Source organism: Podarcis erhardii, assembly GCF_964252035.2.
Source record: "Podarcis erhardii genome assembly, chromosome: 4".
Taxonomy (NCBI): domain Eukaryota; kingdom Metazoa; phylum Chordata; class Lepidosauria; order Squamata; family Lacertidae; genus Podarcis; species Podarcis erhardii.
In genome coordinates, this window is record NC_138508.1 from 107,087,816 (window position 1) to 107,115,163 (window position 27,348).

Sequence of the window (27,348 nt, forward strand, 5' to 3'; positions counted from 1 at the left end):
GAATCCTTTCTTGGGCCTCTATTAGGGGAGTCCTCATGTCGCTTATGAACAAATTGAACAGGAGTGGAGCCAATATACAACCCTGTCGGACACCTCTGTTAATGAGAATTGAATTGGTGAGATCACCCTCAGGGGTGAATCTCACTCTAGCCGCTGAGTTCTCATGGAGTTTGATTATTAGCCAGAGAAGCCTTCTGTCGATGCCCCAGCGGGTGAGTTTTTCCCAGAGGATGCTCCTGGGGATACTATCGAATGCTGCCTTTAGGTCAATGAATGCCACACAGAGTTGGCCACCCTTTGGGGTAGAATATTTCCAGGCAAGATGTTGTAAAATTAGAATATGATTGATTGTTGACTGTTTTGGGCGGAATCCAGCTTGTTCGGGCCCAATTAATTTTTTCTCTTCGGCCCATTGGATAAGTCTGTTCAACAGGCAGCGGGCATACAGTTTCCCCACTATTGAGAGCAGACTGATGTTTCTGTAATTCCCCGGGTCATCTGGTGAGCCCTTTTTGTGGATTGGAACGATAACAGCATCCTTCCATACTTCCGGGATCATTCCAGAGTTGTTAACTGCATCGAAGATGGTCGCCAGGACCTTGGCCCACCAGTCCGTGTGGTATTTTATAGCTTCTGCCGGGATCAGGTCTGGCCCAGGCGCTTTCCCTGTTTTGAGTTTGACGATCAAGTCATGGATGTCTTCCGGATCGGTGGGGGGCCAGAGGGGAAGCTGATCTTGAAATCCGTCTCTTGTGTTAACGATACAGTCAGTTGTGGCAAAGTAATTTTTTTAATAAGATTCCCAAACCGGGGCGGGAATAATAGTTAAAGGGTATCTTTTAGTTCTTTTATTTACCAGGAGCCAAAATTGTCTGGAGTTCCGTGATGATGAGGCTTCTATAATTGCCCGCCATTGATTCACTTGCCATTCCAGTCTGGCACTCTTTTGAATTTGCTTGTAGGCTGATTTTGCTTGGAAATATTCTTTTGGCAAGACCGTTGCCCCAGAGGCTTTGTACTCTTTGTAGATGTTACCAAGAAGTTGTCTAACCTGTTTACAAGCACTGTTGAACCACAATGCACCTATCTTCCTTTGTGTTCGATTTATTTTATGCGTCGGGACAGAGAAAAAAGACGTTAGATCTTCCGACAGATTCGAGAATAGTCTTAGAGTTTGGTCATAATCATGATAATCCTCAGTTAAGCCTGAATATGCTTGTTTTAGTCCTTGTTGGAAATATGCTGAGAATTTTTGAGCCTGTAGTTCGGACCATTTTACACTTTTGACTTGCAGTACTGAATTCGTAATCAAATGTGTTGGATGTCTGTCTCCATCTGGGGTCCAGTCTATAATCATTGTGGCGACCAACGGTAGGTGGTCGCTCAGTTGAATATTTTCAACTTTAAAATGGGAAAATTTGGCACGCATACCTATGGTATGACAAAGTCAAGATCAACAAGGCCTTTAAAAACCATATTGTCAGGAAAGCAGTATTTAATGTCTGGACAAAATACAAAGACTTATTGGAAAACAAAACTCCGAGGTGGCTTTCCCCTCTGGAAGCTAAGGCCCGAAAAAGACCCAATATGGAGGCCAAATGGCCAAAATATTGGGAAATATTAGATAAAGATGGAGACAATTGGAAATTGCAGAGTTTGGAGAAAATGAAGGATAAAGTGCGAGACTGGTTACATTACGCTCAGATTAAAGAAGTTTTTAAAAATGATAAAAAGTTAGGGTTCCAGGTGGAGAAATCGAAGTTGGAAACAGAATTGTTAGAACCAAAGACTAAGGTATTATCTAGAATGTATAACTTGCTGTTAAAATGGAACACACAAGACGAAATGGTTAAATCGGCTATGATAAAGTGGGCACAGGACATTGGGCATAACATTATGTTTGAGGACTGGGAAAGGTTGTGGACCAATGGGCTGAACTTCACTGCATGTAATGCTTTGAAGGAAAATGTAATGAAAATGATATATAGATGGTACATGACCCCAGTTAAACTTGCCAAAATATACCATTTGCCTGATAATAAATGTTGGAAATGTAAAGAAAATGAAGGAACATTCTTTCACCTCTGGTGGACCTGCCCTAAAGTGAAGGCCTTCTGGGAAATGAGATATAATGAGCTGAAAAAGGTATTAAGTATACCTTCACTAAGAAACCAGAAGCCTTCCTCCTGGGTATTGTCGACCAGAAGGTGTTAAAGAAGGACCGAACATTTTTTATGTATGCAACAACGGCAGCAAGGATACTCATCGCTAAGAACTGGAAAACTCAAGATCTACCCACACTGGAAGAGTGGCAGATGCAGCTGATGGACTATATGCAACTGGCGGAGATGCATGGCAGAATCCGAGACCTGGGAGAAGAAAGGATTGAAGAGGATTGCAAGAAATTTAAGATTTATCTACAAAAATATTGTAATTTGGTTGAATGTTAAGAAGGATGCTTGATCATAAAATAATTGGCCACCACTAAATTAGACCGGAATTTGACGATAATTGAGATTAAGGAAAATATAAACCTTCTGGAGAATTGTTAGACTATTTTTAAATGAGTGGAAATAAGATGGTAAATAAGATGATAATTTGCTTGAAAAAATTATTCAACGATGTAAGTGGGAGCAGGAGACGTGAGGAAGTCCAAAGAAGTTATGAGATTTTGTTATGACATAACTAATGTTGTCTACTATCTGTGCATTTCTTTTATAAAAAAACCTTAATAAATATTTATTTAAAAAAAATATATGGGAAAATTTGGGGAATATATCATGAGATACCAGCATATAGTCCAGGACACTGTTTGCAGAGGAGCTTATGTGTGTGAACTCACCCGGTACGTCAGGCGGGCAGTTCCTATTTAGAATCACTAAGTTTAAACGTAGTACCAATTGGTAAAGAAGGGTTCCTGCTTCATTTACCCTTTTGTCTTTGGAAAGTCTTTGATTATGGAGGGAGAGGTCATTAATGAATTCTGGGGTTATCCACCATTTGGCTTTGATTAAGGACTCCCAATTTGTTGCAATGCGAGCATTGAAATCCCCTGCTATAACATTGAAATGAAATGAAATGAAATGAAAATGAAATTAATTTATTACGGTCATAGACCAGAAAAAAAACAAAAAACAACGGTAGTTTACAAGGGGAGTAATGGTGTCAATTAAAAAAATTATACATAAAAGCAATACGCATATGCACACACACACACACACACACACGCACACACGCGCTACAATATATGTATAGACTTAAAAAAAAAGAGTGGGCTTGTCCAGGGGTCAAGTCTTTTACTTTTTTACAGCTAAAGCCCTCCGCTTGATCGCAGCCGCAGAAAATTTGGCCACTTTCAGTGTTACTTCTGGGTTTTTATCTCCTAGTAGGATTTTCAGCCGCTGAGATTCAGATCGACCTGGAAATTTCTGAACGATAGGGGAAATAAACAGTGACCTGATATCCCCATAGAGGTCGCAGTGTAGCAACACATGTGAAGCCGTTTCCACCTCTTTCAGACCACATGGGCAGACTCGTTCAGCATAGGGTTTGCCCACGTATCTGCCCTTTAGTAAGGCAGATGGCAGTACATCAAATCTGGTAAGGGTAAACGCCCGCCTGTATTTTGCGATTTGTAAATCCAGCAAATATGGTGTTAGATTGAACCCTTTTCCATAATCTTGGATAGCTGGATATTTATCTATCTTGCTCATATGGTCCTGAAGCTCTACATCTCCTATTCACTGGCTCACCATCCTTTTAGCCTTTTCAAAACCTGAGGCTATAAGTTCTTGTGGGGAAAGCCCCAGGCCCTTCAATTTTTCATAGAGCAACAATCTCCATTTAGACTGGAACGGGTCTAATAGAGTCAAAGGAGCCACTCCCACTGGGAAAAATATGAGTTTTAGCCAGAAGTGAATCTTCAGGATCCATATCCTGGCATTGATAGGGAGTTGACCTACCTCCAGCCTAATGGCTGTGTTGGAAACACAGGTAGGTAACCCTAGTAGGGAGCGGTAAAATTTAGTTTGTACAGATTCCAGGGACTTGAGTTTTTGACAATTAAATATCTGGGTGCCATACATCAGTTGTGGAAGTATTTTTGCGACAAAGACCTGGGAGGCAGCAGGAACATATTGACCTCCTTTTCTATAAAAGAAACTTATGATAGCTCTGGAAGATCTTTGCGCATTTGCAATGGAATTCTTAATCTGATGGCACCAGGATCCCTTCTCATCAAAGATTATTCCAAGATATCTAAAGGATGTTACTTGCTCAATAGGTTGGTTATTAATTTTCCATTTATGTCGGAGTTTTCTCTTGGAGAACACCATAATTTTTGATTTAGTGTAATTTATTATTAGGTGTTCAGCTTCGCAATATTCTGTAAGAGCTCGTAAAAGTTTTCTTAGTCCCACACAAGAGAAGGAAATAAGTGCCGCATCATCTGCGTACAAAAGGACTGGGATTGGTATATTATTTAGGTTTGGGGGATGAGTACTTGCATCCTCCATCTTTCTAACTAAGGAGTTTATGTAGAAATTAAATAGAATAGGGGCAAGAACACAGCCTTGCTTGACACCATGGAAACTTTGGATTTCCTTTGATAGGTTCCCATAACGGTCACATCTAACACGGATCCGAGTATTTTCATGTAGTCTACGGATGAGAAGCAAAAGACGTCTATCGATGTTTGTGGCACTTAATTTTTCCCAAAGTCTCTGCCGGGGTATCAAATCGAAAGCTGATTTGAAATCTATAAAGGCTATAACATTGGGTATATTGGGGTATTTGGAGTGACAAAGAATAAGATGTTCCTCCAAGATTCCCCATTTATTGTATAAGTCTGCAATATTGCCTCCAGGAGGAAGATAAACATTTGCTATAGCAAGTTCGAAGTTTTTCCCCGCAATCAGGGCTGTAATTGCAAGGGTGGAAGCATTTACAAGCATAAGTTTTGCCCGTATTTTCAAGGAAATTGCTATAACTAATCCTCCACTAGGCCGGCCTCCTTTAGTAGACGGGCATGCCGGTAATGATATAGCATCAAAACCATTAATATTTACTCTCCCCTCTTCCCATGTTTCCTGCAGGAGAATTACTTGGTGTGAATTTATTAGTTTTACAAAATCCGGTTCAGATGTTTTCCCCTTCCAACCTGCTATGTTCCAGCTTAAAAGGGAGAATGGGGGAGAATTTGACTGAGGTTTGGGTAGTCGCAATGGAGAGGGGGGAACGCTGATCTTGGTGGATTGTCAAATTTGAAGAAGTCAGTAATTTTCCTTTGGCTGATAGTAAATGACTTCTCTCCTTTTGGCGCAGGTGTGCCTCTTGAGCTATTTATAATTATGCTCTGCTCGCCCGGTCCTATAGGGGTAGTGTCCTGGTTTGGTCTAGTCTCCTCTCTGAAATCCCTTGTTTTATCAGAGAGCTTGTCATCTAGGGGAGCAGAGATTAAGTTGGTACAAGATTTAACTATCATTAGATTTTCCTTCCGTGGGTATATCATCTTATTTATATGGCCCAAAGGGTCTTCTGTCCAGTCCGTATCAATAGCAGATTGAACTTCGAAATCATCAACTAGAGATTCTCCGTCCGATAATGATGACCCCAGGTCAGGCATTGAGGAATGTGTCGAAATTTTGTTTATATTTTGCTGTTCTTTAGTAGGTATAACCATTTCAGCAGATGCAGGGAGAGCTGGTTCCAGATTAACTAATAGGGGTGGCGAGACGGTTGTCTGTATCGTTGTTTTGGCTTTTATGGACCTATTTTGGGGCTGTGGGCTAAATTTGAGAAGGTCCACTGAGCCTCCAATGGCCCTGTTGGTTTGAATTCCTTTGTTTCCTATTTTGCTTTTGGCCTGAGACATCTTCTCTCTTAATTTATCTAATTTATTTATTATTTTTTCCTTTTCTTGTGACTGTAATTCGTCAAATGAATTCATAAATGCGCTTTCATCGTTGGATATTCTGGAGCCACCCAAATTCGTCCTTGGTTGTGGTCTGCAGGCAATCTCCTCCGTTCTCAGTGGGGAAAACAACATCTCTTTGTCTGGTGATTTTGTGAATCTAATATCTCTGGTGAATCTAATATCTCTTTCTCTTTTTCCACAAGTAGTGGTTTTACCCTACTGTCTGCAAAAACCCTTGTGGGTATGATTTTGGTTTTTATAAATTTCCATTTTTGTCTTATTATTAATAGGGGTAGTCTCAGCGAACGGAAGGCTAAAATAACTTTGTAAGGGCCATTTGATTGAGTTAGCGGAAGTAAAGCATGAAGATCGATATGAGCTATGCTTATTCTCAGGATTTTGCTTAGGGCAGTTTTAGCTCCTTCCAAGCTTGACCAATCCCATATCTCAGACCTTATTGTTAGGCACACCTTCTTAGGTTGCAGTGTTAGATTTTGCTTACACATGAGATCATTTAGTTTGTATTTTCTCATCCCCTTTGCCCCAAAGTTTGGCGGGGCTATCACTGGAGGTCCCCTCTGGTAGTTATTTTTGAGGGCAATTTTGGCATCCATATCCATCACTTTTTCCGTTGGAAAATTGAGCACATCAGAAAGTCTAACTTTTTAAAAATACAGTCCAGTGTCCTAATGACTAGTTGTAAATGGGAGGACTCATTTCCCAGCTGGTTTTCTTTGTCTCGGATCTTTTCCCCATCCAGCTCGGGCCCACCCTTGATGGGAGTGCTCATTAGATTACAAGTGTGTAGGGTGGTATTTTGGGACTTGGGAATGTTATTAGCTACATCCAAGTCACTTAGTGGAAGGAATCTATTGTATGTAATAGCTGCTGCTTGGTCTCTTCTTCTTTAGCTTGTAGCTTAGGGCTAGGGAGAAGTAGTAATTCCTCTGCTTCTCTGAGGCGTTTCCTCTTGCCCATAGCCACAGTATATATCAGCTAAATAATGTAAATAATACAGGAGAGAAGAAGGGGACTTCTTACCACAGTCAATGATTTAGCTATACAGCTGAGTATTTAGCTCCAGGGATTTCTCCGCAGTTCGTTGAAGAGCCAAGAGCCCCAGAAGGGAAACTTCCTGTGGGCTGGTTCACTGATTCCTTCTAAGCAATCTTTCAAGGCCTACCACATAAGGCCGGGCCCAGAACGAAATCTGCTGAAGCCGGTTACCAAACCTCCAGAGGGTCCTATCCGATGCACTGTTGTAGAGTTATTGTGTAGATTTAAAACTTCCCTCCTTCTCCAGGTACCGTTGGTCGGGTAAGCAGTTCACAGTTCTATCTTTAGACCTCTTCTCTCTCTGCTCTCAGTACAGGCGGCAGCGTTCTCTCCTCTCTGGCTGCCTTGACCGGGCAGCTGATAAGGAGGGAGGGAGCAGGCTGGGACAAGCTGAAGACAAGCTGAAGCTCGCAGAGCCAGCAGGAATTGTAAAAGAACTCAAAGTCTTTAAAATGTTTTCCGTTTGTTAAAAATTGGCATCCGGAGGGCAATTAAGATACGGTTTTAAAAGAATAAAACTGAGTGCCGGGATGGCAGAGCTGGGTGTCTATGGGCCAGTCTCAAGGCCAGGCTCACCGTCGTGTCTCTCCTTACCCTCCTTTTCCAGACACCGTTGGCCGGGTAAGCAGTTCACTTCTCTCTCTGCTCTCAGTTCAGGCAGCAGAGTTCTCTCCTCTCTGGCAACCTTGACCGGGCAGCTGATAAGGAGGGAGGGAGCAGGCTGAGACAGCAGGAATTGTAAAAGTACTCAGAGTCTTTAAAATGTTTTCCGTTTGTTAAAAATTGGCATCCGGAGGGCCATTAAGATAAGGTTTTAAAAGAATAAAAGTGAGTGCCGGGGAGCGCCGGAGAGCGTGACTTGCTTCGGCGCCATCTTGGCAACTCCTTCATTGTCTTCTGTCTAGTGTGAGATTTTGACCAGCTTCTGCCCATCTGAAGCTGATACAAGCCCGTCTTATCTTGAGCCCAAACAGAGTAGTCCACACAGCGGAAGGATAAGCGGTATGTGCCACATACTTAACTTTATTTACACTTCTATGCTGAGAGAATACAAACATGCATCTTGCCTCTGCGAGAGCAGAGAAGCAACTCCTCTCAGAAACAAAGAACACTGAGAGAACAGTGAAAAACAGGAAACCAGTGAACGTCACATCCAGTCTTCCATTCCCGTGGGAACCCAACAGTAACTCTGACTGTGGAATGCAAAACAAAGCCTTGTGACTGCATTTGCTGCTCAGTGAGGGAAATAGAAACCAACATCTAGGACCATCAGGGTTAGCATAGCAACTGGGCAGGGCTCCTGTGGATGTGCTGGGATGATGAAGGGATTATGGTGCCCTGTATCAAACCTTCCCCATTTTGTAGTCTTTCCTTCATGGAGTAAAATAAAAGTGGAACAGTGCAAATCCGATGTATGGTTGATTTTCTATGAATTTATAACAGAAGCGTAGCGTATGTAGTGTGTGAGTGTGAGTGTGTGTGAAGTTTGTACAAACTGAATGATGGGGGGGGTGTTCCTGTTACAGTTCCCCCCTTCAGAGATAAGATTGCAAAGGTGGCTACTTTGCAATCCTTTTCTCCACATAATTTAAGGTGGTAAATATTAACCTGCTATTCTCCGTCTCAGATGCATGTGTTTATGTGAACCTGAAAGGGACTTGGATGTCACAATTCTCAAGGATATTTGCATCGAAATATAACAGTGTAACAGTGCACATAGTTAGACATAAAATTAATATTTTGTTGCTCAGTTACTTGTGGTATTCTAGCACCTTGGAAGAAATATTTTCTCAATAGTGGTCTATGCTTTACATTTAGCATGAAGGTCCACTAATGACTAAAAAATGCAGTTTGCTTTGTCCCCCGCCATTTTTGTGTTCTCAGGTGTCAAGGTAGCTCTTCTGTGGTCTCACACCGGCATGGTGTCACAGTAGTGGCAATCCCAGGTGAATCCACTTAGGGCTTTCATATTAACCATGTTGCCTGGCACTCACCACAGGTGGCACAGGTTTGGATACGTCATGAGAGAAATGTCTTTGCCTTGGCCATTCTATGGGATTTTATTATTATAGGCTCTGGTCTTGCAGTCATGGGAAGTTGCTCACTTGCACTTTAAGGACCAAAAAGCTAATTGCAGCCTGGATACACTTGCCCAATTCAAACTGAGTCCAGTTTGAATTTTTCTTGCCCCATGGTTCTCAACTTTTCTGTTAAAACAAAACCATTCTTATAAGGGCACTTGTCCAAATAAGTCAATTTAACTCTATAAGGGATCATTCCTGCTAAACCAAAGCATATGCACCTTCATGTATCTTATCAGCTTCTCTTTGGTAGTGAGTTTTAGCACATTTTAAAATGGGTAGGGAAGTTGGCAGAGTGCAAGGTGAAACAACGAAATGTGGTTATAAATTTATCTAATTCTAAACATTGGACTTCTAAACATTGGACTACATAATAGCCTGATCTGTTAAAAAGCATAAAATGTATGAGAATCCTCCACTGGGGTGTAAGGAATAAGACATTAAACATAAAAACAATTACACACAAAAATAGCCCCCCCTTTGTGGAAATAACACACTGTTAGACACCTTTCAACATTCCTACATAATAACACATAATACAAAACAAACTAATTAAGTATCAGTTGCATATCTTGAGACAATTGTGATATTTTACGTATGTATCTTCTCAATGCTGGAGCACAGTCTTGAGGTTCAAAAGTGAGAAAATGTCCTTGCAATTCAACTCCTCCCCCTTTGTCAGCCCCACTTCCCCTTTGAAAGAAATTGCTGTGGCCACTTTGAAAACTCTGGTGTCTGTAGTCGCAGGTAATAGTCTTGTGATGGCGAAGCTTTTCATCACTGGGTGGGTCTGTAGTAACACATCTGTAGAAGTGATATCCTGTAAGGGGGCAGGGGTTTGGGGGGGACTTAGAGTTAGAAAAGGGAAGGGGCAAAAGGCAAAAAGGATGTCCTTCAGTTTCCGTGGGAAGCTGCAAATAATAAAAATCTTAGCGGATTAAGCATTTCATTCATTCCAATATTATTATCACATTTCCATATAATTACTGTTATTATCTGCCAAGTTTGTTTGCTTTCCTTCACTTAGTTTGGCTGTGGAAGAAACGAAGGGACAAAACCTTTGTTAATTTGAACACAATTGGCAAGTTATTAAACATTTTGCTTATGTGGGTCCGAGTTCACGTATCCTGTTTTAAAGGGAATTTTTTTTCCCTGTGAAAATCTCTGTCAGGAATGCTGTTCCTATAATGCACACAAAGCCTGTTATAAAAGTTAAATCCCATTGGGGGGGAGAACTAGTCAAGAGTGGAACTCACAGTGGGAGCGCTTTGATATTTACCTGTGAAAAGAATTTGGCATGTTGAGATTTGAAACTTGGAAACCTCTTGACTTTTGATGGGCTAGTACTTAACCCTTTTGTCTTACGTAGCCCCTGGAGCAAAGGACACATTAAGGGTGATTTCCCTCAATGGTTCCAAGTTTTACATAAGGAAATTTGGATAAGTTTCTCCCTGCAGCCCAAGCTCTCGAAACCTCCTCCCCCCCCTACAGTTTCCCCTCCTTCCTCTCTCTCTCTCTCTCTCTCTCTCTCTCTTTTGTCCCCCCTTTTTTAGCTGATCTAGCCTCTGTGCATGTGCAGAGTTCATGTCTCAGCAAACCTTTTATACTATTGAAAATGTTGCATCTTTTGGCTAAATTACCATTTGAATAAAGGAAATGAAGGGTAAGGAGTAGATTTTAAAAAATAGGGTTAGATTTAAAACAAAACAAGAAACTCCGCAATTGAAGCATTTACCAAAGCTAGAAGTTTTCTAAGGGATCATGTTTCCTGCAGCCCAAGCAAGGGAGTGCTTCCTTTATTTACAGGAAAGGGCTATTATTTTGTGTGATTTCCCGAAGGTCATTCGCGGAACAATGCCACGCCCTTATATATGGGAAAAAATGGCCAGAGAGTCAGAATTCATAGGATTTTTTAACATTCTCAAGTCATTTCAGCCTTACCATTTGCAGACAAAAAAAATTTCTGCCCTTTATTTACAGGATTGGTCAAGGCTCATATGTATTTGTATGTGCTTAAACTTTGAATTGACTTTGAAGTCTGATTTTTAAATAGTAGACAAAATGATAAACACTGTAATCACTCAAATGCTTGATATTACCAGTTGTGCTTCAAAAACATCACGGCTTCACCTCTCAGCTTTTAAAACTAAAGAGCAAAGCTAGGCTGAATTTCAACTCCATCACCACACCAGAATTTAAGAATTACCCTCCAATGCTTGCAGACACATGTCCTTCCACACAGCCACAAATTGGGAGAGTTGAAAGGGACCCTGGGTCATCTAGTCAAACCCTCCAAAATATAGGGTTCACAGCAAGATTTCACAGCAAGATTTGTACTACCAAAGAGACATATACATTTAAGTACAGCTTTACAACTGGGAAAGGAAACATCTATGCTCCTATCATGTACTAAGGAAGAGGAAAATAAAAGTACCCAACTTTACACAGAACCCTTTTAGCAGATCTTGAGATAGTTTGAGTGAGTTTGCTTCCTTAGACTAAAGAATGCAAGTTCCTATAGAAATGATATTTAAAGGAAGATTGAAGTGAACAGGTTTTTTTTTCCTAAGAAAGGGAGAGGATCTTTTATTAAGCATAGTTAAAACAGCCATAGATTTGATTTAAAAGGAATACAAAAGTGAACAATTTTTTCCTGAACTTGCAGAGGAATAGTAAGCCTAATTTAGATTATTATTTTTTAATAACTACACATAGGAAAGTGAGATGCAGGCTACCTTAAGAAAGATTGCTCCCCCCTCTTTGCAGTTTCCTTTAAATGAAGCTTACTCGGGAGTAAATTTACCTGGCACAGAAGTAAGAAGGGAGAAAAAAAACTGAAAGAGACAGAATGAAACAAGGGGGGGGGCATTTTCTAAGAAAAGAGGCCAGGAAGTCTTATAGAGACTGATATCAGGACTGGACTCAGATAGACAATTTTGCTGGCCATGGAAGCCTCTACATTTAATAACAATTTTTCTTAGAAAGAACACCATACTTTCATAGGCATATGCTTAATGAAATACATACACTGCATTTTAGCTTGAGAGAGCAGTTGGCTCAACTAGGCTTTTGCAGCAGAAACATTAGTTTCTTCACAGCACATTTCAAAATACTGGAACAAAAAGACTGGAACACGGATGTAGACTCACAAACTCAAAAGTTGCAGCAAAACATCATCTAGCATCAACTTAAAATCATACTCCTCACTCAAGCTACTCGGAGGAAGACTCTTTGGAGCCTCTCTCAAATAACAAACATTTGCACACTTCATTCTATTTTTTTTTGTCCTGTTTAAGATTGATGAGGCCCAACATGGCTTCCTCAGATTTAAAATTTTGAAGCAAGCTTGCAATTTAAAAACTATGTGCATTTAAGAACAGTCTGTGGATGCCGAAGCCAATGTAAACACAAACCTTTTAAATATTTCTAAATCTTTGAGTACATCTCTTATTCATTTTTTTTTTAAGAGAAACTAAGATCTCCAATGCGTGGGCTCTCAGGCTGGGCTGTTATTATATCTACTGCCTTCTGAGCACCATTAAGTTTACAGTTGCATGTTCTAGCTTTAGGTTATAGTTTAACAACACAAATTTGATGTGTTCAGCTCTCCCTAAGGGTTCACACCCTGATTTTGTTGAAGGATCCCTGAGGTGGCTGCTGTGCCCTGGGTTCCAGGTGGTGGGCCTAAGCCACTCACTAAAAGTTACAACAGTCTCGTACTTTGTACTTGGAAAGACCATTTTGCCCCCTTTATTTTATTTTATTTTTCCCAATTGGAGATGACAAGCTGGAGGGGCGTATCAGAATCTTCTCTGGGGCAAAAAGGCTTCATGGAAGCTTTGTTGCCAGGAGGAGTCCAGCTAGGGTGTTTAGAAGAGTGAGCTCCCATTTTCCCTCTAAAACCATGGGGGGGGGGTTGCTCAGTAGATTACACTAGGAGATAGAAGAACGGGTACAAGAAAGGGACAAAGAGGGGGGGGTAGAGAAAAGAATATTCTATCAGTATTCAAGTTATCTTTCAGCTAAAGCAATCCCTGCCTACCAGTAAACTACAAGCAATTTGTCTAGAAACCACAGGCACTAGCCTGGAACACCACGGGTTCCTCTAACCCAGAAAACTACAGGCCCTAGCCTGGAAAACCACGGGTTTCTCAAACCCGGAAAACCACAGGCCCTAGCCGGGAAAACCACGGATCTGGAATTTATTCAGCGCTGCTTACAAGACTAATACTCCGAGGAAGACGTGGAGAAAAGAGGAAAGGAGACTTTCCCCGGTTTCCCCGGTCAGGCTCCGAGAGGGAAATCGGGAAAGAGAAAGGGAGAGAAAGAGTTTAGGACGTTTCTGGTCGACTCCGAGGGGAAACGTCAGAAAACAACAAAGTTCCACGATTTCCCTGGTCAAAACTACGAAGGGGAAATCGGGGGAGAGAAAGAGAGAGTTTAGGACGTTCCTGGACGACTCCGAGGGGAAACGTCAGAGATGGAAAGAAGAAAAGTCCAGCTGCCATGGAGACGTTACCTTTCCACCCCCTCCCAATGTATTAATTTTAAACCATACTCACGTTCGTAGATGTCCCCCGTGGATCCCGGGATCCTTTCTCTTTAGCCGGCTTGACCTTGCCTTTGCTCCCCCTGGCTGGGCTTTTGGTGACGATTTATTACCGCCTGCAAAGAGGAGGCAGGGAGAGGAAAAGGGATCCCTGGGCTAAGGTTGCCCAGTGGCGCCCGATCCTCTCTATCTCCCTCCTCACCTTCACAGGAGGACCAAGAGTCCCTGAGCATGGTCGCCAAACTGTTACCGGAAAAAATCCGAGGGCTCCCTTGGACAAAAACAAAGACACCAACCAGGATAACTTGGAGCAAAACAGCAGCCTGTAGGCTTGGCCTTTATTGAACTGTTGCAACAGGGTGTTCCCCTCACTTGCAGGAGAGAGGAAAGACACAGAAAAATGGTGTGCAAGACCTTATAAAAACTTTTGAAATTCCCATCCTCTAGGTCAAGCCCACCCCCCAGAAACATCATGCATACATTACAGAAAGGAGGGGTTGAGGGAGGAGTTGCGGTGGTAACCTGAGTGTCCTGTCACCTGGCTGGTTCCCTTCTCCACCCCCCCCCCCATGAGTCATTTTCTGAAGACAAAAGGTAGTCGCAGTTTCCTGCCCCCTGAGGGAAGATCTGATCATTGTCCTTTGTTCCAGTCCATGCTGAATCCACTCCCATATGGAAGTTCTTTGTGATCTTGATTGTCTTCTGTCTAGTACCATCAGGGTTGGCATAGCAACTGGGCAGGGCTCCTGTGGATGTGCTGGGATGATGAAGGGATTATGGTGCCCTGTATCAAACCTTCCCCATTTTGTAGTCTTTCCTTCATGGAGTAAAATAAAAGTGGAACAGTGCAAATCCGATGTATGGTTGATTTTCTATGAATTTATAACAGAAGCGTAGTGTATGTAGTGTGTGAGTGTGAGTGTGTGTGAAGTTGTACAAACTGAATGATGGGGGTGGGGGGTTTCCTGCTACAATATTCTGTTTGGTGGCACTTACTCTGCGTTGTTGCTTCTGCTCCACTTCCCTTTCTGGCTGCTTATTCTTCCTCCATCCCCAGTTAGTCACAGAGCTGAATTCTCCTAGTCAAGAATCATGTAGTAAAAGGGATGGTGCAATATGGCTGCATCGCCAATCTGGCTTGGCTATGTGATGAATCACTGAGAGGCAAAGCAGCCATTCCTACTATGGAACTGGCATGGATGTGGAAGTTCTGCGACGCCGGAACCCAAAATTTGACAGAGAATGCTTCATGGGTTCTGTCGCCTTGCAGTCTTCTGTGTTCTTATCTCTACATGGCTCCTTAGGATACTTCTAAGGCCTCTCAGTGTGCCATGCTCATTTCCAGGGCATTTTTTTCAGCTGGAACTCACTGGAACTCAGTTCCAGCACCTCACAGGTGGGCGCCATTACCATTCTAAGAAACAACAAGGGAGGCATTCATGGTGAGTTTCCAGAAAAATGGCACTGCTCATTTCTAAAATAAGAATAACTTGCAACAACTCAGCATACTTCATTCTGAAATGTTCTCCATATACACTACAGCTTTAGATTTCTTTAGGGGACGGTTTCCCAAACTACTAGCTAGTGTCCTGCTAGCTAGGGGTGGGAACTGTAGTCCAAAAACAGCTGTAGACCCATGTTTGGGAAACCCTGCTTTTGGGTATCTCCATTTTTTTGGACCCTCCCTTCTTTCCCTTTGTTAGGTGAATAAATTTTAGGTTTAGGTGTGTTCTGGTGCTGAAAGTTAAGCAGAGGACCAGCATAACTGTGGGCCAGACAAAGGCAGAATAATATCATCTTCCTGTTTATACTGCATGTGGCCAAACGAGAAGCTGCAAGTTGCCTCCCAAGCATAGGCGCCAATGTTGCATATGCTTGTTGTTATCTTGTGAGGGAGAAGGCCTGAGCACACATATATTCCTTGATCCTGCATGCAGACTTTGAGGTTTCTGGTTCCCAACAATCAGGGCTGAGGAACTTCTTCTTGTTGTTGTTTAGTCATTTAGTTGTGTCCGACTCTCCGTGACCCCATGGACCAGAGCACGCCAGGCACCCCTGTCCTCCACCGCCTCCCACAGCTTGGTCAAACTCATGTTGGTAGCCTCAAGAACACCGTCCGACCATCTCGTCCTCTGTCATCCCCTTCTCCTTGTGCCCTCCATCTTTCCTAACATCAGGGTCTTTTCCAGAAAGTCTTCTCTTCTCATGAAGTGGGTAAAGTATTGAAGCCTCAGCTTCAGGATCAGTTCTTCCAGTGAGAACTCAGGGCTGATTTCCTTAAGAATGGAGAGGTTTGATCTTCTTGCAGTCCATGGGACTCTCAAGAGTCTCCTCCAGCACCAGAATTCAAAAGCATCAGTTCTTCGGCGATCAGCCTTCTTTATGGTCCAGCTCTCACTTCCATACATCACTACTGGGAAAACCATAGCTTTAACTATTCGGACCTTTGTTGGCAAGATGATGTCTCTGCTTTTTTAGACGCTGTCTACGTTTGCCATCGCCTTTCTCCCAAGGAGCAGGCCTCTTTTAATTTCATGACTGCTGTCACCATCTGCAGTGATCATGGAGCCCAAGAAAGTAAAATCTATCACTGCCTCCATTTCTTCCCCTTCTATTTGCCATGAGGTGATGGGCCCAGTGGCCATGATCTTCGTTTTTTTTGATGTTGAGCTTCAGACCATATTTTGTGCTCTCCTCTTTCACCCTCATTAAAAGGTTCTTTAATTTCTCCTCACTTTCTGCCATCAAGGTTGTGTCATCTGCATATCTCAGGTTGTTGATATTTCTTCTGGCAATCTTAATTCTGGCTTGGGATTCAACCAGCCCAGCCTTTCGCATGATGAATTCTGCATATAAGTTAAATAAGCAGGGAGACAATATACAGCCTTGTCATACTCGCTGAGGAACTAGATCCAGACTAATTCCCCATCATGTGGGCCAACACAGACAGAAGAGGCGGAGCTGCCCACCTGTCAACCACCTGGTATCATAATGATTTCAGGTTATTGACCCCTCCTCTGAAGACACACTTTCCGCACCGATCAGCTGATTGTGCTGGGAGCAAACCTTCAAGGGGTACCTTTGAAGCCGATTCAGAGAGGAAGCAGTCTGCATTCAAACCTCTTCCTTTGCAGAGGGAAAAATGCTCCCTTTTTTGTTTTGTTTTCAATTTTAACTAGCCTTCTTCCTCCTCCAGTAGTTGTTTATATGTTTTTCCTCATATTCTTTTTCTTTAACAAAATCACCTCTAGAGGCAATAGTCACCAGGGCATTTTTTGCTCCAGCAGGTTTTTGTATTTGTCCCACACCACATAGAGTGGTTGTTTTGTTTTTGTTTTAGTAACAATAAAGCATCATAATCCAGTCATTTCCAGGATTGTTGCAATGCCCTTTCTGATTATATGCACCTTTCTTCCTTTAAAAATTGCACTTTTTATTGTGTGGACTTTTCTTTCTACATTTTTTTTTTAAAGTATTTTGAAAGGATGACTCTATTTGGGGCATGCAGAATTGAAGAAAACCCCATGAAGTTTCCTATCCTTCACACAGGTAAAAGTAAAATGTTAAATGAAGTTAAAAGTAACTGACAGTAATCCAGGGTCAGATAAAGTGCATCACATTTCAAGGTTGTAAACTGGATGATTTTATAATACAGTTCATAAGGAAGGCACCAGCTGATTTTTACTACCCAGCCCTTGAGAGTTGTTACTTCCTGTTCTTTATATGTTTTAATAAAGATGGTTCATTAGTGGGTGACTGGAGTAAACATACACTGAGACGCTGCATTTCTGTGAGAAGGAAGGGCAGGGTTACACAGTGTTTACCATTTTTATGCCTCTGTGGCTCTCCATTACCTTGAGTTCATCACTCCCTTGACACCATCCCTTATTTTCTAAGTTAAACAAAAGGCACTTGCGGAAAACTACAAAGTGTTCTCATCTCCTGACCCCCACACTGACAGCTCAATATATTTTAGAGCAACTAAAGATATGGAAGAAGGATTATGAAACAAGCAGGAACTTCAGAAGACTGTATTTTTGTAAATTTATAGCTTAACTGTGTCGTGCAGAGTGTGCTATTTTTTGGAGAGCAAGGACATACATCTGGAATATAAAACAACGTTAGTGGCTCATAGGAATGAAAAGATAAAAACATCTGTCACATACAACTCCACAGCAAATGTGAGATTATTAGTTTCATAGGGATTTATTAATTTGATATATTCCAGTTACATGGGGGAACATTCCCTCATAGCAGAGGACTTGCAATCATTTTGTAAAGTGTTCTGATATTCTTTTTCACCTGAACCTAAAATTTATCCACCTAACTAAGGGAAGGAGGTAGGGTAAAAAATAATAATAAAATGCAAACATCCTCACAACTCATTTCACTCAAAGGGCAGTCAGCTTGTTGCTAGAACTGCTTGACCCTCTCTTCCAGTGAATAGTAAAAGCACAACTTCAGGCAATACCAATGAGACGGAAACATGGAAGGTGCCTAAAGAAGCCAGGGTGGCTATCTAAAGAACTTTTAACTGAGTTAAGATTAAAAAAGGATGTGTACAAGAAATGGAAAAGGGGGGAAACCACCAAAGAGGAATTCAAACAAATAGCCAGCACGTGTAGACACAAAGTCAGAAAAGCGAAAGCACAGAATGAACTCAGGCTTGCTAGAGAGGTTAAAAGCAACAAAAAAGGCTTTTATGGGTATGTTCGTAGCAAAAGGAAGAACAAAGAAACAGTGGGGTCACTCAGAGGAGAAGATGGTGAAATGCAAACAGGGGACACAGAAAGGGCTGAACTCCTCAATGCCTTCTTTGCCTCAGTCTTCTCCGATAAAGAAAACAATGCCCAACCTGAAGAATTTGGAGCAAATGATTCAGCAGAGGAAACACAGCCCAGAATAACTAAGGAGATAGTACAAAAATACTTGGCTAGTTTAGATGTATTCAAGTCTCCAGGGCCAGATGAACTGCATCCAAGAGTATTAAAAGAACTGGCAGATGTGATCTCAGAACCACTGGCAGTCATCTTTGAGAATTCCTGGAGAACAGGCGAAGTCCTGGCAGACTGGAGGAGGGCAAATGTTGTCCCTATTTTCAAAAAGGGGGAAAGAGAGGACCCAAATAATTACCGCCCAGTCAGTCTGACATCAATACCAGGGAAGATTCTGGAGCAGATCATTAAGCAAACAGTCTGTGAGCACCTAGAAAGGAATACTGTGATCACCAATAGTCAGCATAGATTTCTGAAAAATAAGTCATGTCAGACTAACCTGATCTCATTTTTTGACAGAATTACAAGCCTGGTAGATGAAGGGAACGCAGTGGATGTAGCCTACCTTGATTTCAGCAAGGCATTTGACAAGGTGCCCCATGATATTCTTGTAAAGAAGCTGGTAAAATGCGGACTTGACTATGCTACCACTCAGTGGATTTGTAACTGGCTGTCTGACCGAACCCAAAGGGTGCTCATCAATGGTTCCTCTTCATCCTGGAGAAGAGTGACTAGTGGGGTGCCACAGGGTTCTGTCTTGGGCCCCGTCTTATTCAACATCTTTATCAACGACTTGGATGATGGACTCAAGGGCATCCTGATCAAATTTGCAGATGACACCAAACTGGGAGGGGTGGCTAACACCCCAGAGGACAGGATCACACTTCAAAATGACCTTGACAGATTAGAGAACTGGGCCAAAAGAAACAAGATGAATTTTAACATGGAGAAATGTAAAGTATTGCACTTGGGCAAAAAGAATGAGAGGCACAAATACAAGATGGGTGACACCTGGCTTGAGAGCAGTACATGTGAAAAGGATCTAGGAGTCTTGGTTGACCACAAACTTGACATGAGCCAACAGTGTGACGCGGCAGCTAAAAAAGCCAATGCAATTCTGGGCTGCATCAATAGGAGTATAGTATCTAGATCAAGAGAAGTAATAGTGCCACTGTATTCTGCTCTGGTCAGACCTCACCTGGAGTACTGTGTCCAGTTCTGGGCACCACAGTTCAAGAAGGACACTGACAAACTGGAACGTGTCCAGAGGAGGGCAACCAAAATGGTCAAAGGCCTGGAAACGATGCCTTAGGAAGAACGGCTAAGGGAGCTGGGCATGTTTAGCCTGGAGAAGAGGAGGTTAAGGGGTGATATGATAGCCATGTTCAAATATATAAAAGGATGTCACATAGAGGAGGGAGAAAGGTTGTTTTCTGCTGCTCCAGAGAAGCGGACACGGAGCAATGGTAAGAGCTGTTCGACAGTGGAATTTGCTGCCAAGGAGTGTGGTGGAGTCTCCTTCTTTGGAGGTCTTTAAGCAGAGGCTTGACAACCATATATCAGGAATGCTCTGATGGTGTTTCCTGCTTGGCAGGGGGTTGGACTCGATGGCCCTTGTGGTCTCTTCCAACTCTATGATTCTATGATTCTATGATTCTATGATTCTATGATTCTATGATTCTATGATTCTATGATTCTATGAATGGCTGGAATCACACACACACCCCACCCAGTTGCTAGTGGTGCTTAAAATTGCTTCTGGACTTCATGGTTCAAAATGCATTGTTCTTAGGAAAAGCATTTCCAAAACTGAAGTGACCTTTACGAAAATGGCATTTGCACTTGCTGTATATGTTGCATACAAAGACTTATCTAGTTAAGCAATTGTGGAAGAGGACAGGAAGGCCTGAAAAAGGGGGTTCCAGATCATTTTTGGATAGCAGAGGAAAAAGGAGAGGGGGAAGCTAGTCAGATCCACATAGCTGTGGTTGGTGTCCAGGGATTGTTTGTACCTGCTGTAATTTTTGATAAATAATGGAATAAATAAAGAGCTGCTCTTCAGGAGAGGTGTCCACACTTCCCTTGGAAGCACAGAATTGTGTTTCTTTGGATCCCAGCCTTAGATGGTTAAGTTGCCCCAATGAAATATTTTCAGGAAACAGAATAGGGAGCCCAACAAATTCCTCCCCAAGCCCTTTTTACACTGGTTGTTTTCTGGCTCCCTTGAAAAAAGGAGTGGGAATAGAGCTAGTCTTCAAACTTGAAGCATGCTATGATATCCTGAATGGGCTCACTGAGAAAGAGGGGAGGATACTGAGCAGTCGGGTACCATAAAAGGCCTCACTTTGCTCTGCCACAATGTGGATGTCGTTAGTGTGTGTGTGTGTGTGTGTGTGTGTGTGTGTGCGTGCGTGTGTGTGTAGGTAGCAGAAGAGATGGTATAGCTGACATGAGAAAGTTTAGATAGAAATTTGGATAAGGAAGGTAGCCTGGCTGTTTGCTGATACAGCTACAGATCTCTTGGGCAGCAAAAGAAAACAGATAAGGCAACACACTTTCAGATCAGAGAGGTCTATCAAAAATCTTCTTTGGATCTCTGTCATGGGGTATCAAATTAACTTGGCTGTTGGTTTTGAAAACAACTATACAAAATCAAGGAATAATGTTGTTGATAGAGGTGTTGTTGGGCTGCTTAATTTTTAATACACACTTTTGTAAACTAGTGTTGTCATTACAAATAATTCTGCATCTAATCCAAAGAGCTGAGAAAAATGTAATAAAATTTGATGTTAAGTACACAGTTTCTACTGAACATACTATCTTTAAATTTCAGAACTTGAGGCTTTGCAGTTGGGGGAGGAGATATATATTGCTAGGGGGTATGAAATGCTCAGCAGAGATAATGGAACTATTAAGAAGCATTCAGAGATGAACAAGGCGGTTTCACAAGGGGCTTTCACAGATATCTCTGTGCATATCTGACCCCAGAAAATGCACTCCTTCCCCTGATTTCCAGGGACCAAAGGGCCACAAAATTGTGGCATGAAGGGAAAAGGTAAATGAAAGCATCCAATACACATCCCATGATGCACTTAGATAAGCAGGGGAATCTACCTCTGAATATGGAGAGGTGTTTGAATGCACAGGTAAATGTGAGGCTCACAAACTGTAGCCAAATCTAATTAGATGTCTTGCACAATGGTATCAGAATTTTCACCACATGCCTGGGAGCGCACAGTGCAAAAAAGACAAGACTGTGAAGAGATGAATAGAAAAGTAAGGCTTTTTTTATTTAACCAGAACATTTTGTTTCCATTGAAATAAAGCGGGTGGTTTTTGCCCCAAAATTGTTCTCTGACAAAAAATCAGTATAATGATCTCAGGCAAGCAAGCATCAATAAGAATTAATAACTCTCTAGCCGTTTTATGGTACGTTTATTTACAAAAACACATCCAGAGTACGGCTTCTAGCATGCTCTCATTGAAGGAGTTGGTCAGTCTGAATCTCTGCCCCTCTCACAGCAGGAAGGATGCCAGAGTCCCACTCCACCCTCTTGCCCTTCCATTTCACTCTGATCTTTTCCAGTCGCTGAGAACAGGGACTGAGGGGGTGGAATTCTCTCCCCCCCCCACTTCCACTAGATGAACTTCCTATTCACTGTCTCTCTGCTGGTTGCCTAGCAACCCTCTGACTGCCTTCTAACTCTCCCCCTTCTTGGGAGTTATCTGTTTCTGTGATTGGCTCCCCCTCCCCATCTCTGGCAGCGAGCTCTTGTCCCATTAAACTTTAATTAGTTTAATGTAAATGCCCAGTGCACTTCCATCGTCACAAGTCCCATTACAGCAGAGCATTTCGCGCAGCAGTTTAAGAAGGGCAGGAGAGGCAGTATCTTTTCAAAGAGGAGCCTTGGAGCAAGCGGTTTGGAACTCAAAGATAAGGTTTATTTACAAAAACAAAAAAACCCCGGTGACGAACCACACATATCAGCAAACACATCCAAAAGGGGAGAAGGGGAAAACAAACACACGGGAGACTATTTATACAAACTCATGTTCCTGGAAGCCTAATGACCTCCAGCTGCTCAGTGATTAGAGCGTTTCTGCTACCTTTTAACCCTTTGATAGCAACACCCCCTCTCACTCGTAACACTGAGCTGTACCAACCTTAATTCAAATTTAAACCTGAACAGAAACATTTATGAAATTGCGGACTCAAAGCTTTCGTAAAACCGTCTGCGAGATTTTCTTGGCTTGGACAATACTTTAGTTCAATTAAACCTTGTTTTACACTTTGGCATACATTTTGATAACGGATATCCAAGTGTTTTGTGTGTGCCTTGAATTGACCTGATTTAGCTAGTTTAATACAAGGTTGATTGTCTTCCCACACTCTGATAGGTAGGGAACATTCTCCAAACAATTCTTGTACCAGTTGCTTATAAAATTCCAGTTCTCTACATACATCTGATAATGCATTAAACTCAGATTCAGTTGAACTTAAAGCTATAAGTGACTGCTTTCTTGATCTCCAACCAATTAGTGCATTTCCAAATTTTATCGCCATTCCTGACACTGATTTTCTATCTGGTCCAGCATCTGCCCAACTACTGTCGGCCCAACATTCAAGTTGTGTGCTGCCCTCTGCTGATAGTTTTAAGCGAAACCTTTTGGTAGTTTGGAGATACCTTAAAACTCTTTTTACTCCTTGCCAAGCATGCATTGATGGTTTTTCAGCTTGTCTACACAGCATGTTGACAGCATATGTTATATCGGGCCGAGTCCACTGTGCAATGTGGAGCAGACTGCCTATCGCTGACTGGTAAACCCCGGGATTACAGAACTCTGCCTGTTGCTCGGCTTGAGCATCCTTTATGTAACTTAACTCCATTGGGGTTTTAACACCAGCACAGTTGTCCATTTTAAACCTTTCCAGCAACTGCTGGATCTTAGCTTCTTGGCTGAGCCAATAGTTCCCATTTTCATCTTGCTGAATTTTAACTCCTAGATAAACAGATACATTGCCTAGTGATTTTATCTGAAACCTTTCTCCAAGCTTTGTGGCAAATTGTTGTGCAAGTTTATCATCCTTTCCACTGTATAATAAATCGTCAACAAATATCAAGACTGCTTCTTGTTCACATCCCGAGCCTTTTAGATAAAGACACGCATCTGCTGCGCTCTTTCTGAACCCCATGCTCTCTAGAGCATCGTTTAAGCAGGAATTCCAATTACGGGCGGACTGTTTCAACCCATAAATGGATTTGTGTAGGCGCCAGACCTGGTTTGGCTTGTCTCCTTCAAAACCCGGTGGTGGTGTCATATAGACTTCCTCCTGTAAGTCTGCGTTTAAATAAGCCACATTGACATCAAAATGAAACAGCTTATTTCCCTTCTTAGCTGAAGAGGCTAAAAGCATTCTTAGTGACTCCGATCTTGAAGTAGGGGCATAGATTTGAGAATAGTGAACACTTTTGCGCTGCGAAAACCCTTTTGCAACTAGTCGGGCTTTATATTGCAACTCTTCAGTAGTTGTGGGCTTTAAACGATATACCCATCGACAACCTACAGCTTGTTGCCCTTTCGGAAGCTCTGTACTTGTAAACACACCGAGAGACTTCATTGAAGCCATCTCTTTTTCCATTGCTTCCTGCCACTTTACGGCTTCTGAGCTTGGAAGCTGTTGTACTTCCATATAGCTATCTGGCTCACACTGTGCCATATTTACGTATACACTTGTCACCTTAAACCGCTCTGGCGGCTTGCCCTTTGTGGCACGGTTTGATCTGCGCAATTGTTCCTCTTGTGCCCCCTCTGACCGTTGGCTGTCAGAATCTGTCTCAGACTTTATATCTGGATGTGCCTCTAGGGATAAAGACCTCCGTTTAGATACCTCCCTTGGGCTTGGTGTTGCAGGTGACCTGCTTCGCTTTTGCTGTCTGCTAGGCCTACTGACTGGCGATGTTGGAACACTCCTAGATTCTGGCTTTTCTACCTTAGGAGAAGAACCTTGTGCCTGGTCAGAATCTGCATCTGAACCATGTGCACCATCCCCTTCTGGCTCATTACTCTCTGGACTTTCATTCTCAGCATGAATGCCTAAATCATCTCTCAAAATGTCAGGGTTACCGTGTAAGTGAGTCCATCCGGATTGCTCACAAAATTCAGCGCTCCTACTGAGGACCACTCTTGTAGTATCCCCATTTGGGTTCACGAATCTCCAAGATTTAGCGTGTGGTTCATACCCACAAAAGATGAGTTTCCTAGCCCTTGGACCTCCCTTTTTCCTTAACGCTTTTGGGATAAGTACATAGGCTGGACATCCAAACACCCGAAAGTAATTAATTTTGGGCTTCTTCCCATATAAAGCAAAATAAGGGGTAGTGCCAATTACAGAATTATATACTCGGTTCAGAATATGAGTAGCTGCCTGCCAGGCTTCCGCCCAGTAACTTTGAGGGAGTTTAGCATCAAACAACATAGAGTTTGCCAACTCTTGCAGAACCCTGTTTTTACGTTCGGCCACGCCTCCTTCTTGGGGGGAATAAGGTGTAGACAGACGATGCTTAATTCCCTTTTTCTTAAAGAAATTCTGCAACACAGACCCGGTAAATTCTGACCCTCTGTCTGTTTGAAAAGCAAGTACTCTAGTACCGAATTCAAGTTCTACTGCATGAACCCAATTTTTAACTGTTTCTGCAGTATCTGCTTTTGTTTTGAGAGGAAAAAACCATGTAACCTTCGTTTTGTCATCCGAGAGACACAGTGCATACCTCGAACCTCCCATGCTAGCAACAGGCATTGGGCCACATAGGTCCATATGCACAAGTTGGAATACTTTGTCAGATTTCCTATCTGAACTGGGATAGCTGCATCTATGAACCTTCGCCCTTTTGCATGCAGTACAATCCAAATACTTAGCACATTTGTTCATTTTGCACCCTTCTGATAATTCAGGTTGCCTTTTAACATACTGAAAATTAATATGTCCCAGACGGCGGTGCCATAAATGAACACAAGAATTATGGGTAGGCAAGTTCACACAACCAGCATGAACCTGTTCAACTTCATCTGGACTTGTCTCAAAATAATATAACCCATTTCTGCATTCCACCTGCAAAAGAGATACGTTATTCTTTGAAATAGTGCAAACCCCATTTTCAAACACAGTTTTAAACCCAACTCTATCAAGTTCTGACACAGACAAAATACACCCCTTCAATCCCTTTAGCACGTAGGCATCAATTTCTGTTTGCAAACAATTCAAGAACACTGTGCCTACAGTCTCTAAGGAACGTTTAGTTGAATCTGCCATTGTCACAACTTTAGGGGTTTGCAAATGTCTGCAATTCTGCAAACGGACACTAGATGGCGCCACCAGGTGGTGAGATGCACCACTGTCGATCAACCAGCGTAGATTGCTGCCTTGGCCACGCCCTTGCATCAACGCCATTGCTGAAGCCATGTGCTGTGTGCTGTGGGAGTAGCCACGACCTCCTCCTCTTCTCCGACGTCCCCTGGAACTCCTTGTCTGGTAACTAGGGGTAACGGCCTTGGTGCTGTCTTTACCAGGTTCACGTGTGCAATTCCTAATTAAATGGGAAGGGGAACCACAGCGAAAACAGTGTCTAGCTGCAAAAGCATTTACTGTGTTCTCAAACTCAGCATCCCCACTCTTAGGCACAGCATAACTCCCCTTTGAAGACAAACCTCTTTCTCTTTGCCTTTTATCCTGTTCATCTGCAAGCCGAGATGAAATGTATTCAAGGGTTAATTCAGTTGAAGGCATAGCTTCCAAAGTTAGAGCTAGAGTCTCATAGCTTTTATCAAGAGAAGACAACAATATGTATGACTGCTGCTCCATAGAGAAAGGAATGCCCAGCTGTCTTAGTTGATTAAAGGCAGACACCATTTTGGCAATATGTTCTTTCACACACGCTCCCGGTTGGAGACGTAAATCAAACAAACATCTTGTAGCATGGATCTTGGCCCCCGCAGTGTTTCTGGAATTTAACCGCTGCAGAACCGTCCAGACCTCATGCGTGTTCTTTAACTCAGAAACATAAGGCATTTGCTCTGGTCCCACTGCCAAAACTAGTAGACCTTGGGCTTTCCTATCGCGTTTCTGTGAAGCTGCTGCTGCTGCTTTGTCTTCTGCAGAGGCGTCTGCAGCTGCCTGTAAAGGCGGTGCTTCAGTGCAACTCCACAACTCTTTTGCTTGCAACCAAACCCTCACTCTAGCCTTCCAATCTTGCCAATTTTTCCCATTGAGTCGCGTAAACGGGACAGAAAAACTTTCCTGGGACTCTGCCATCCTCCCTGGGGCTTAGGAACGATACTCACACACCTGTAGACCGTCTCCCAGCTGCTGAGGTGGCTCCCTGAGGAATAAGACGTCTTCCAGCGAGTACAAACTGCTCAGTGCCTGTTTAAAACTTTTCTAGGCACGTTGCAGGACTCAAGCTGCTTTGAAGGCTTTCGTTGTCGGCAACCGCTTCTGACTTCGCTCCAGTCCTTGCATAAATCACTCTGAACTGCACTCCTTAGCTCCTTCTTGACGTACAAACAACCATAACCTGTCCCATTAAACTTTAATTAGTTTAATGTAAATGCCCAGTGCACTTCCATCGTCACAAGTCCCATTACAGCAGAGCATTTCGCGCAGCAGTTTAAGAAGGGCAGGAGAGGCAGTATCTTTTCAAAGAGGAGCCTTGGAGCAAGCGGTTTGGAACTCAAAGATAAGGTTTATTTACAAAAACAAAAAAACCCCGGTGACGAACCACACATATCAGCAAACACACCCAAAAGGGGAGAAGGGGAAAACAAACACACGGGAGACTATTTATACAAACTCATGTTCCTGGAAGCCTAATGACCTCCAGCTGCTCAGTGATTAGAGCGTTTCTGCTACCTTTTAACCCTTTGATAGCAACAGCTCTCTCTCTGTGTGTGTGTTCATTTTCTGAGCCCGACTCT

General features: G+C 42.6%; 1 long non-coding RNA gene across 1 annotated transcript; it reads right to left on the minus strand.

Annotated features, from left to right (window-relative positions):
* Positions 1-10,398: 10,398 nt before the first annotated feature.
* Positions 10,399-14,527, minus strand: LOC309339920. The gene is made up of 2 exons (XR_014155659.1): positions 12,280-14,527; positions 10,399-12,090 (listed from the first exon to the last, which is right to left on the minus strand). It is a non-coding gene; the product is annotated as an uncharacterized lncRNA (long non-coding RNA).
* Positions 14,528-27,348: the final 12,821 nt, after the last annotated feature.